The sequence below is a fragment of the Ictalurus furcatus genome, chromosome 21 (assembly GCF_023375685.1).
Source record: "Ictalurus furcatus strain D&B chromosome 21, Billie_1.0, whole genome shotgun sequence".
Taxonomy (NCBI): Eukaryota; Metazoa; Chordata; class Actinopteri; order Siluriformes; family Ictaluridae; genus Ictalurus; species Ictalurus furcatus.
This window is the reverse complement of record NC_071275.1, coordinates 12,770,480-12,782,913: the sequence shown is the minus strand read 5'-3', so window position 1 is coordinate 12,782,913 and position 12,434 is coordinate 12,770,480. Positions and strand designations below refer to the sequence as shown.

The following is a 12,434-nucleotide window of genomic DNA, read 5'->3' as shown; positions in this document are numbered from 1 at the left end:
GCAGACATGAGGCTGTGGCTGGTTCGCTGGGGTCATTAGGTCAGAGGCTTGGGAAGTTGTGTCGTCAGCTTTAGACGGGGGCTGGACTTGGTGGGCCGTCTCGTCAGCCTTTCTTGAGTGTGGAGTGAAGTCCTTAGAGGAGCATGGAGGCAGAGTGACGTCCTTAGTGGAGCACGGAGGCAGAGCAATGTCCTCAGAGGAGCACGGAGGCAGAGCGTCGTCCTCAGACATGCAGAGAGGCTGAGTGTCGTTCTTCACCGACTCTGCCGGCTGAACTTGGTTGGCTATTTCACCAGACTCAGGTGTACACAGAGCTTGGTTGGCTGTGTCGTCAGTCTCACGCCTGAGCATAACTTGGTTGGTCAGGACATCTGCTTCAGGCATGAGCAGAACTTGGTTGTCCGTGTCAGCAGACTCAGGCGTGAATGTGTCTTGGGAGGCTGTCTCTTCGACCTCGGACAGGAACGTGTCTTGGGAGGCCGCCTCTTCGACCTCGGACGGGAACGTGTCTTGGGAGGCCGCCTCTTTGACTTCGGGCGGGAACGTGTCTTGGGAGGACGCCACTTCGACCTCGGACGGGAACGTGTCTTGGGAGGTCGCCTCTTCGACCTCAGACGGGAACGTGTCTTGGGAGGCCACCTCTTCGACCTTGGACGGGAACATGTCTTGGGAGGTTGCCTCTTTGACCTCGGACAGGAACGTGCCTTAGGAGGCCGCCTCGTCAACCTCGGAAGGGAACGTGGCTTGGGAGGTTGCCCTGTCGACCTCTAGCAGGAACTTGAATTTATGGCGCACTGGAGATGAGACAACCTCACGTGCTGGAGCTCTGGGGAGGAGGTCGTCTTGTAGTAGGTGGTGAACGACCTCGAAAGTTCATTAATGAGACTGGCCCTCCTCAAAAACTCATCCAGGTTCAAGGTGTACAGAAGGCAACTGACCATATACTTTGCAAAGACTTAGTGTTCGAACAATCTCTTTTATGTGTGGTGTGATTGTGTGTGAGATTGGATGCAGGTGTGCGTGATTAGAATGAAGGTGAATGTTCTGAGAATGCAGTCCATGGCGGCCATTTTTGTAGGCCGCAGTGCATGATGGGAAATGTAGTCACTGGTTTGCTGTGATGTGACATCATGGAAATCAAGAATCCAATATTTCAAAATATTAGAATAAAGAATTTATAATATAGAAATATCGACCTTCTGAAAAGTATGTTAATTTATGCACTCAATACTTGGTCAGGGCTCCTTTTGCACAAATTACCACATCAATGCAGTGTGGCATGGAGGCAATCAGCCTGTGGCACTGCTGAGGTGTTACGGAGGCCCAGGTTGCTTTGATAGCGGCCTTCAGCTCATCTGTATTCTTGGGTCTGGTGTCTCTCATTTTCTTCTTGACAATACATCATAGGTTAGCTATGGGGTTAAGGTCAGGCGAGTTGCTGGCCAATCAAGCACAGTAATACCATGGTCAGCAAACCAGTCACTAGTAGTTTTGCATCTCCATAAAGCTTGTTTCCAAATGAAATGCAAAATTTACTTTCATTTTCCCCATGATTGTGGGTGTGTGTACTGAACCAGACTGAGTGATTAAAGGCTCAGGAAACCTTTGCAGGTGTTTTGAGTTAATTAGCTGATTCTAGCTCGTCTCAGGCCGACATTTCTGTATTATAAATACTTTATTCTAATATTTTGAGATACTGGATTTTTGATTTCCATGAGCTATAAGCCATAATCATCAAGATTAAAACAAAAAAAGGCTTGAAATATTTCACTTTATGTGTAATGAATCTACTGTCACTTAATGGACGTAATGGAGACTAGGATGGATGCAGTTGCAGATGAGAGCTTTTAATGAAGTGAGGCAGGCAGACAAATCGAAATCGGTAATCAAAAGCATGGTACAAAAACAGGCAAAAGGTCAGGCAGTCAGCAAACGGGCATAAACAAGGCAAGGCAAAACACAAAATGAGAAACTAGATGCAAGATCATAAACCAGGAAATGAAACACGAACAAAGGCTTGGCATGGTGACTACACTAAATACTTCGCAAACTCATAGTGTTCAAAAAGTCTCTTATATAGCGTGGAGTGAGTGTGTGTGAGATTGGCAACAGGTAAGTGTGATTAGAATTCCAGAGAAGGTAAACGTGTGTGTGTTCTGGGAATTGCAGTCCATGGCAGCCATGTTTGTAGGCCGCAGTGCAGGATGGGAAATGTAGTCACTGGTTTGCTGTGATATGAGAGAACGCCCCTCACCAAGGGGACTTCTCCCAACGTACCAAAATACACTCCCTCTCCCGGCAGACCTGGCCCTCTGGGCAAAATATCTTCACAGCCCCTCAGGTACCACTGCAGGCATTGTCTGACAAGTAGCAGGTTCTTCGAGGAGCAGAGGAGCAGACATGAGGCTGGGGCTGGTTCACCGGGGTCATTAGGCAAGACCCAGGCGTGAGAAGTTGTGTCGTCAGCTTTAGACAGGTGCTTGACTTGGTGGGCTATCTCGTCGGCCCTTCTTGATTGTCGAGCGACGTTCTCAGCGGAGCAGGAAGGCAGAGCGACGCCCTTAGCGGGGCAGGAAGGCAGAGTGTCGTTCTCCATCGACTCTGCAGGCTGAACTTGGCTGGCTGTGTCAACAGACTCAGGCGTGAGCAGAACATGGTTGGTTGTGTCAGCAGACTCGGGCGTGAGCAGAGCTTGGTTGTCCGTGTCAACAGACTCGGGCGTGAGTAGAATTTGGTTGTCTGTGTCAGCAGACTCGGGCGTGATCAGTACTTGGTTGTCCGTGTCACCAGACCCAGGCATGATCAGAACTTGCTTGTCCATGTCAGCAGACTTGGGCATGATCAGATCTTAGTTAGTCGTGACCTCGGCTTCAGGCGTGAGCAGAACTTGGTTGGTCGTGATGTCAGTTTCAGGTGTGAGCTGAACCTGGTTGGTCGTGACATTGGCTTCGGGCGTGAGCAGAAACTGGTTGGTCATGACATCGGCTTCAGGTGTGAGCAGAAACTGGTTGGTCGTGACATCAGTTTCAGACGTGAGCAGAACCTGGTAGGTCATGATGTTGGTTTCAGGCATGAGGAGAACTTGGTTGGTCGTGTATACAGACTCAGGCATGAGCGTAACTTGGTTGGTTGTGATGTCGGTTTCAGGCATGAGGGAACTTGGTTGGTCATGTTAATCGAGTCAGGTGTGAGCATAACTTGGTTGTCTATGTCAGCGATCTTGGACTGGAACTTGGTGTGGGTGGTCACCTCGTCAATCTCAGACTGGAACATGCTGTGGAAGGTCACATTATCGATCTCAGACTGGAATGTGGCGTGGAAGGTCATATTGTTGATCTCAGACTGGAACGTGGTGTGGAAGGTCACTTTGTCGATCTCAGACTGGAACTTGGCGTGGGAGATCACGTCATCGATCTCAGACTGGAACATGGCGTGGAAGGTCACGTCGTCGATCTCGGACTGGAACCTGGGGTGGAGGGTCAAATCGTCGATCTCAGACTGGAACGTGGCGTGGAAGGTCACATCGTCGATCTCAGACTGGAACGTGGCGTGGGAGGTCACCTCCTCGACCTTTAGCTGGAACTTGCCATGGGAGGTTGCCTCGTCGACCTCAGACAGGAACTTGGCGTGAGAGGCTGCCTCGTCGACCTCAGACAGGAGCTTGGCGTGAGAGGCATTGTTTCGTACTCGGACAGAAACTTGACTTGGGAGGCTGTCTCTTCGACCTCAGACAGAAACTTGACTTGGGAGGCCGCTTTTCAACCTTGGACAGAAACTTGGCCTGAGAGGCCCTCTTTTCAACCTCAGACAGGAACTTGGCATGAGCGGTTGTCTCTTCTACCCCGAACAGGAACTTGGTTTGAGAGGTTGTCTCTTCAACCTCAGACAGGAACTTGGATTGAGAGGTCGTCTCTTCCACCTCAGATAGGAACTTGGCTTGAGAGGTCGTCTCGTTAACCTCTAGCTGGAACTTGACTTTATGCTGGAGCTCTGGAGATGAGACCGCCTCGTGGGTCTCCTGCTGGGGCTCTGGGGAGAAGGTCGCCACGTTGACTTCTGGCTGGAGCTCAGCAGGTGAGACCACCTCGTGGGTCTCAGGTTGGAGCTCTGGGGAGGAGGTCACCACATTGCCCTCCGGCTGGAGCTCGGCAGGTGAGACCACCTCATGGGTCTCAGGTTGGAGCTCTGGAGATGAGGTCACCACGTTGATCTCCTGCTGGAGCTCTGGAGCTGAGACAACCTCACTGGTCTCAGGTGGAGCTCTGGAGATGAGGGTGCCACATTGATCTCTCACTGGAGCTCGGCAGGTGAGACCACCTCATGGGTCTCAGGTTGGAGCTCTGGAGATGAGTTCACCATGTTGACCTCCAGCTGGAGCTCTGCAGGTGCTCTCTTGTGGAGCCGTTTGTGAGCATGCCAGCTGCTCTTCAAACATCCCTGAGAGCAGAAATATGATCCATGGATCCCAAGTTTCCTGCATGTGGAACATTGTAGCTGGACTTCTTTACAGCAGCCCTCGGTCTTGCAGGTCTGCGTCACCTCCACCAATGCCCTGTCAGCCGGGGGCTGAAGCTGAGCTGTGGAGGCTGCCCTGTCGATCCACTCATAATAGATGTGGAATGGCAGATCAGGCTTGCTCGTCACACTGACTCACCTCAAAAATTTATCTAGGTTGTAGCTCTGTCCTGGAGATCAGCAGATTCTGGAATACACAAACCAACACATCTGGCACCAAAAATCATGCCACAGTCACAGTCACAGACATCACATTTTTCCCCATTCTGTTTGACCTATATCTGCATTTTATGCATTACATTGCTGCCACATGATTGGATAACTGCATGAATGAGCAGGGCGCACAGGTGTTCCTAATAAAATATACATTTCAACATACAGTAATATAAATATCACATTATAATGTGTGGTTAATATACTGCAATATATTTCTGATGCATGAAGGCTAATATACCTGACTCAATTAATAAGCTACAGTCCCCGAAACTATTGGATTTGTAGAAGAGCAAAAATATTGGACCATGTGATTGACAGCTGTTTTTTGTTACCCTGCTGTGTCCTGCTAAATTGATTGTTTAAACAATAAATAGCTATGAAGATACTCCGGTTTCCTCCCCCAGTCCAAAGACATGCATGGTAGGCTGATGGGCGTGTTTAAAGTGTCCATAGTGTGTGAATGTGTGTGTGATTGTGTGCCCTGCGATGGACTGGCACCCTGTCCAGGGTGTACCCTGCCTTGTGCCCGATGCTCCCTGGGATAGGCTCCAGGTTCCCCCGCGACCCTGAAAAGGAGTAAGCGGTTGAAGATGGATGGATGGATGGATAGCTATGAAGATCTACTCTTGTTTATAGCCTTCAGTTTCACCTGTGAAAACTGCATTTGTTGTTAAAAAGGATAAGCCAACATGAAGATCAGTGAGCTGTCTATGGGAAAAAAAGCAAGCCAACTGGAAGCTGCGAAAAGAGGGACAATCAATCACAGGCATTGTACAAACTTTTGGCATAGCCAATACAACAAATTGGAATGTCATGAAAAAGAAAGAAACCACTGGTGTGCTGAGCAACAGACACTGAATGGGTTGGCCAAGGAAAACAAAAGCCGATGATAGAAAACCTAGAAAAATGCTGTGAAGAAAACCCCCAAAACAACAGTCAGTGATATCACCAACAACCTTTACAGGGCAGGGGTGAAGGTAGAACAGGCTGCTTCTAGAAAATTGTGTCTTCCAATTTACAGAGAAATGCATCCAAAATAATTGGGATAAACTTTACCATGCAGCAAGACAATGATCCAAAACACACTGCCAACTCAACAAATGACTTTATCTGGGGGGAAAATTGGAAGTTTTTAGCCACTCAGATCAATCACCAGATCTTAACCCAATTGAGCATGCATTTCACCTCCTGAAGAGGAGACTGAAGGGAGAAACTCCCCGAAGCAAACAACAGCTGAATGATGCTGGGGTAAAAGCCTGGAAAAGCATCAAAAAAGAAGAAACCAAGAATTTGCTGATGTCAGTGAGTTGCAGACTTGATGCAGTTACTGCAAGCAAGCGATATGCAACCAAATATTAAATGTTATTTACTTTAATTTACTTCAAGACTTATCTGTTCCTATACTTTTGCTCACCTAAAATTGGGTGGTCTGATACAAAAGGTTCTATGTTTTGTGTTGTTTAATGTATCTAACTGTATCCATCATATCCATCTTTTGATCTTTGATTTTGGTGTATAGCACAAAAAATTGATTGGTATTGCCATTCCAGTAGTTTCATGGGAGCGGTAATTAACAAACCCATCAAGAGCAGAGCTGGGGGTCTCCAGGACTGGAACTGAAATCTACTGTCCTAATCTTAAATGAGTGGAAAGTGTAAAATCTGGTGCCCATATTCAATTCAGAATGCTTTGTAATAAATTGAATTTCTGTCTTATTTCTAGTTAGACTTATATATGTGGAATTTCACTGTGAGTTAGAAGCATCCTCACAATTTATATTGTATGGAAATAGAAGAATTTTTAAATTATAGTTGTGGGAATTCTGTCCAACATTGTAGTTCAAGGTCATTCTCTTTTGATCTCTGTTTGTGTATCTTTGGTGCTACTAACTACATTTTGATATGCTTAACTGCTGCTCTCTTCCTCTCTCAGTGATCGATTCCACAGATGTCTTGGTGTTTGCCTCTCTTCTTCCCCCCTTTTCCTCACCTACCATCCCAAGTACAACCATTACAACCTCAACAACTACCACCATTGCCCCTACAACTGATGCCATCCCCACTACTCCTGCTCCAACCACTACAACAACTACTACTACAACTACTACAACTACCACTACCAGTACTACCACCACCACTACAACCCACCCCACCCTGCCTTTCATGCTGGGTATTTGCACAGACTGCAGTATAAAAAGTCAATGTAAACGTAGAAGGCAGTTAATTCAATCGCAGTTGTAGCTGACTGAGATAAGTTGGACATTTCAGATGAAGTATTCATTATATGGGTGCCTTGTCAAGCTTAAGTGGCCATTTTTGACAAGCAGCTTAACTGACAGTTGACCTTTGCCCTTAACGAAGATATTTTCCCCAAATTAGTATCGACATATATGATTATTTGTATTGACTGTGACATCCCATTAGCTTGTTACTCCTTTGTGAGATTAAAAGACAGTCCCTATAGAATGTAATGAAGAGGCTTTAGAAAGGCCTTCATCATATTAAAGGCAGGACTTATAAGAAAATCGTATTAATGTGGTCATGCTGGTGTAGTAAGTATTAGCTCTTGTCACTTTCCTCCAGTGGTTGAAATTTGTGAAATGTACTCCTCTCCCACCTGTTCTGCTTAGCCCCGCATGTAAAGATCTGGAATCTGACCGTGGATGCTAACAGTGACTATGCTAACGTCAGCTGGAAACACAACTTCCCGGTTGGCAGCAGCGAGTTTGTGCTAGACTACACACTGGACAGTAAGACCCAGATTCTCCCACTGAGAGCTTATGAAGGGAACCTCAGTGCTTTTGATTGGGCTTGCTAGGACATAAATCAAGACCAAGATCATCTGAAGAACTTACCGAGTTTATTGCAGAGATACGCTTAGTTACAGATATTGCTGTGAATTCCAGCTCCTTTTGTTCTGTGATAGCTTAGATATTGTACAGAATAATGGACCATTTATCATACCTAACAGCTATGAGCAATGCTACTCTTCATTCTGTGCACCTTCTTGTACAATGACCCTTATAGATATTCCATCCATGCACTTTAGAAAGAACAAAGCAGCAGTGCTCTGTTTCATCTGCCATCTCTGAGAGATGAAATGAGTCATTTCAGTGGGCTTTGGGTTTGTGTCCTCGTGAGTCCTTAAAGTTCCCTTTAGGAAGCTCCTATTCTTTCTGGTGGCTCGCAGGAACAGGGAGAGATTTGAGTAAATGTGGGACAAAGAGTGTGATTAAGAGGAATGAAGAGAATGAGAGAAAGAGACAAATAGTAATAAAAAGAACCTCTTATTTTGAGTGAGTAGGGAGAAAATTACTCAAAAGACAGAATCTTCTTTACACCAGATGCCTGGAGATAACACCATTCAAAACATTTTTCTCTGATGAAAATCTCCCCTTCCTTTCTTATGTGGTTAACACCATTTTACATTTCTGCCTAATTTACAGATTTAATGCTTGTAACTATATCCCTAATTTTAGTCATGCATTTTTTTTTTTTTGTAGCGCTTTGGGATTAGCATATGACATAATTAAAGCTCTTTCTTGTTACACAAAAGTCTCACTGCATTTATGCGGGAGCTATGTATTAAGTAACTGATGCTGGATAACAGTCTCCCTTTGTCTCACTCTCTCTCTCTATCCTCTTTCTCTCTTGGTCTTTACTTCTTCACATGTCTATATTTTTCACTACCATTTGAATCTGATTGTGTACCTCCACCCCATGTGCCTTTTATGCTAATATTTCTTTGTATGGCTGCTTCACAGCTGCTTAGCTTGGCTCACAGTTCTTACCTAGTGAGCAAACTGCAAGAGCCTGGCTGGCAACTAATGTGCAACCTAGGCTTCTACTGTATTCCTCTTTTGTCTTTTAGGGGAGAGGGATAATGAAGGGGTTAATGTTTTCTACCCAACTTTATCTCAAGGGGGCTATCACAATCACAGTCTCGACCTTGAAACATGCACATGAGGGCATGATGAAGCAGTCACACTCTGAGACAGTGTAAATGTATGCCGGCTAATGGTTTCATCTGAGCAGACTTTACAAAATATGAACATGAACCTGCGTTTTGTGGGAAGGAGTAGTGGATAGATTAGATATCATGGCACTGTATGATATCACACACACACACACACACACACACACTGTTGTAAAGTAACCTCTGCAGAATTCTCCGCTCACAAAACAGGATATGTAGTTAGATTATTGACAGGCCTACCTTCTATCCCTCCACCCCTCTCTCTTACTCCAGTCCTGTTAAATAGCTGGCTGCCGCATGCTCTGTGTGTGTGCCATACTATGACATGGCGTGTGAAGGTGGACAGGAAAATTGTTTGTATGATGTTGCCTTCATTTGTTGTAGTTTGTAAATATTAAATACTGCTTTAAAATGTATTATGTATTCCCCGACCCCATATCCCCCTACAATCCAGCATGCCCATCAATTTTTCTGGAAAAACCATTAGTTTTTTTCTTCTTCAAAAAGCTAAAGCTACAAATGATGGGTCATTATTTCATTAAGATTCTGTGGGACACCAAAGATGAACAGTCCTGAGCAAATGTCAGTTTGGTTCACCTTGTAGCTTTAGCTAGCCATCACACTTAAGCCATATTTTATCGTTGCTGTGGTTCATCATAGAAAAGGCATGTGCTGTAGTAAAATTCAGGGAGTGGAAATGACTGAATTCTACACAAGCAGTGTGTGACTGCTTCTTATTTTAGCATGTTGCATGCTGTCACCAGCTTCTGGAATACCCCTCAAGTAATGCTCATGCTCTTAACACCATTATACTAGCTTGGCTTTTCTCTGAGGAGGCATAATGTGATGTTGGTGTGAATTTTCATTTGATATAAGAAAAGGTCTGTAGACGTTTGAGACTGTTGCTCAATCAACCCCTGAATTGTATTGTACAGTTGTACAGTGCAGTACTGACCCAGAATCAAAGACCATTAATGTTATTGCATTTTTTGTACCATCTGAGGAAAGGAATACTTTCCCCTTCCATTATACCACTTGCTATGGAGACATATGCTATTCCACCAGACAGTGTGGCAAATGGTAAAATATCCATGATCCTATATTTTGTCAAAGGGCTTCATTTATCAAACTGGATATTTACTAATTTATTCAGAAATTTACTTGAGAATTTTTGTATTCATGTAAATTCTGTTAGATCAGAAAAAAACATTTGTACTCTACAAGGGCTCCTGAGTTTGTGTACATTTACATATAAGGAGACTTACTGATTTGAGCCTTGACTGATAGGCTTCAAATCATAATAATTGGCATGAGTTGCAATTTTATATACAAATTACTTTGTAAGTTACCAAGTGTTACTAAGTTACTACATAAGTGTTATTAAGTTACTACACAAGTGTTACTAGGTTTAAAAAGCTCATTTATTTTAATTGCATGTGCAGATCAAATAAAATTTTTGTGAAACTAGTGCATTTTAGATTAATGACTTGATAAAGAGCAATCCATAAATGAAGACTAGCCATTCCCTAAGGACAAACTGAAGTGCTGTGTAAATGGAGAAATAGCTAGTGTACATCTGTGGCAGCTAAGGCTCTGCATTGGCTAAACTGCATTACTGAAGGATTTAACACACTTCCTCCAAGGACACTGACACTCTTTCACCACGTAATTGTCATTTTGTCATTTTCGGCTCTTGGTGAAGTTAGCCTTTTATGGAGTTTTGTCACTAAATGTAAATCAGCTGTGCTGTGAATGTGCTTGGTAATTTACATGTTGGAATGTACTTGGAATATTTGGTTTGGTTTGGCCTATGAAAACATTCATACACGACTAAAATTGATAAATGAGGTCAATTGTTTCCTACGGCAATTTCTTTACTTAGATACCATTGCTGAATTTTATTTCGCAGGACATTCAAGTTGAGTTAGAGCTAGTTCAGGTCACCAGTTGTTCAAATGCACTCTTCACAGAATTGTTCTGATAATGTCTCAATACAACTCATTAGTATAGTAATTGTCTTCCAAAATTTTCTTCTTTTTTAAAAGATCCTTTCTTTGAATGGTTTAGGCAAGATCACAATTTTATCGTACAATTTAATGTGTTAAATAAATTTTTATTTATTAGCCAAAAAAAAAATCCTTCAATTCAATGTTTGTTCATAAGAGTCTTGTCATGCAGTCTAAACTATTGGTACACTTGGCTTTGTATATGGATATAGATCTCCTTGTATATGGATATAGATAGTTCTGAATTCAAATTTGTCACCATGCTGTGCCATGCCACACTGTCTGGTGGGAAATTTCTATTAGGCTTGTCCTTCTTTAGACTTCTTTAGACACTTGATAAGACCTCAAATGATAAGCCTTAAAAGTTCATTGGCATACAGTGTGAGCACTTTTACCTTCTAGTCTCAATACATCCACAGCACCTTCCATCTCATGGAAGTGAAGGCTGCTTCTAGTCATGTTTTTGGCAGGTTGCTGAGTCCTGGATTCACAGACATTTGTCTTACATCTCCTCCTAAGGTAATGGGTCTATGAAACGTGAGCTGTTCAAACATGAACCCCCCATTAAGCTGGCTGGGTTGATAGCTGGAGCTAAGTACCGGCTCCGTGTGTATTCCCACGAACTGCCCAGCATCACCAGCGAGTATGTCACCTTCGAGACCAGTGGAGGTGAGGGCTGGTTGTGTAAAGGATGCAATGCCGAGTTTATATGTTTCAGTGTCTGTTCAAGAATTATTTGGATATTAGGAACATCTGACTTCTGAAAATGGTTTCATTTTGTGCTATTGGCAATTGTAGTTCAACAGTCTGTTATTAATCAAAAAATAAAGTCTAGTAGGGTTTATTGTCATTCCTCTTATCACAGACATAGTAGGTAATGTAATGAATGAAATATAATTTATGACCACAGAATGCCTTTCTTGTAGCAAAACAACTGTTGCAGCCATTAGCAAAACATATACACTGAGAGGTTTCCTGATAGTAATAGGTGATTAAGCCTATATATAGAAAGTGTAATATTCTGTACAATGATATTATCCTGGGATGTACACTTTCACTGAACTATACAGTCACAGACATTTAAAAATAATAATTACCATCAGTCAATTGAAAATGAATACTGTTTAACATTTGTTCTACTGTGAAGTTATAAACTAAGTTGAAGTAAGTTATAAGGGTCACTTTTCATAAATGAATGAGTCATTCAGTTATTCCTCTTTGCTTCTTTGCTTTTGGAAATACCACCAGGATTTATTGATTGTGGTGGTTTTTATTGCAGTACTAAAAATCAAAAAGTGCATAGAAGATTTTTAATATGATGCTGTAATCCTGGAATGCTTGTGTGCCTTGGGTGTGGTAAGCCAAATTAAATAATCAATGTCATCTCCTGTAATAAGAAGCAGAATTTGATATTGATCCTCAAATTCTGAACACAAAAACACATTACTGATTCAGGGACAGTCAAGATTATATTCAAGATTACAAAGCACAAACACAAAAGCTAATATTGTTTGCAACACAGGCCATAGTAGCACTAAGCAGCATGGGCCCATATCACAGTTAAGTGATAAATTTAGACAGACAGGATACAGTTATTTACAGAATGGGGTAGTAGTAGAATGCATTAATTATCAAGGAAGTGTTTTCATTCATTCGGTGTACATGTGTGTTTTTTTCTCAGAACTCTGAAGAGAATGTGATTTCTAGGCTAATACTGTTATC

The 12,434-nt window shown here is 43.1% G+C and overlaps 1 protein-coding gene across 1 annotated transcript in view; it reads left to right on the top strand.

Annotated features, from left to right (window-relative positions):
• nfasca (neurofascin homolog (chicken) a) overlaps positions 1-12,434 on the top strand; it is a 72,194-nt gene that overhangs the window by 50,847 nt on the left and 8,913 nt on the right. The gene's annotated exons all lie outside the window — the stretch shown is intronic.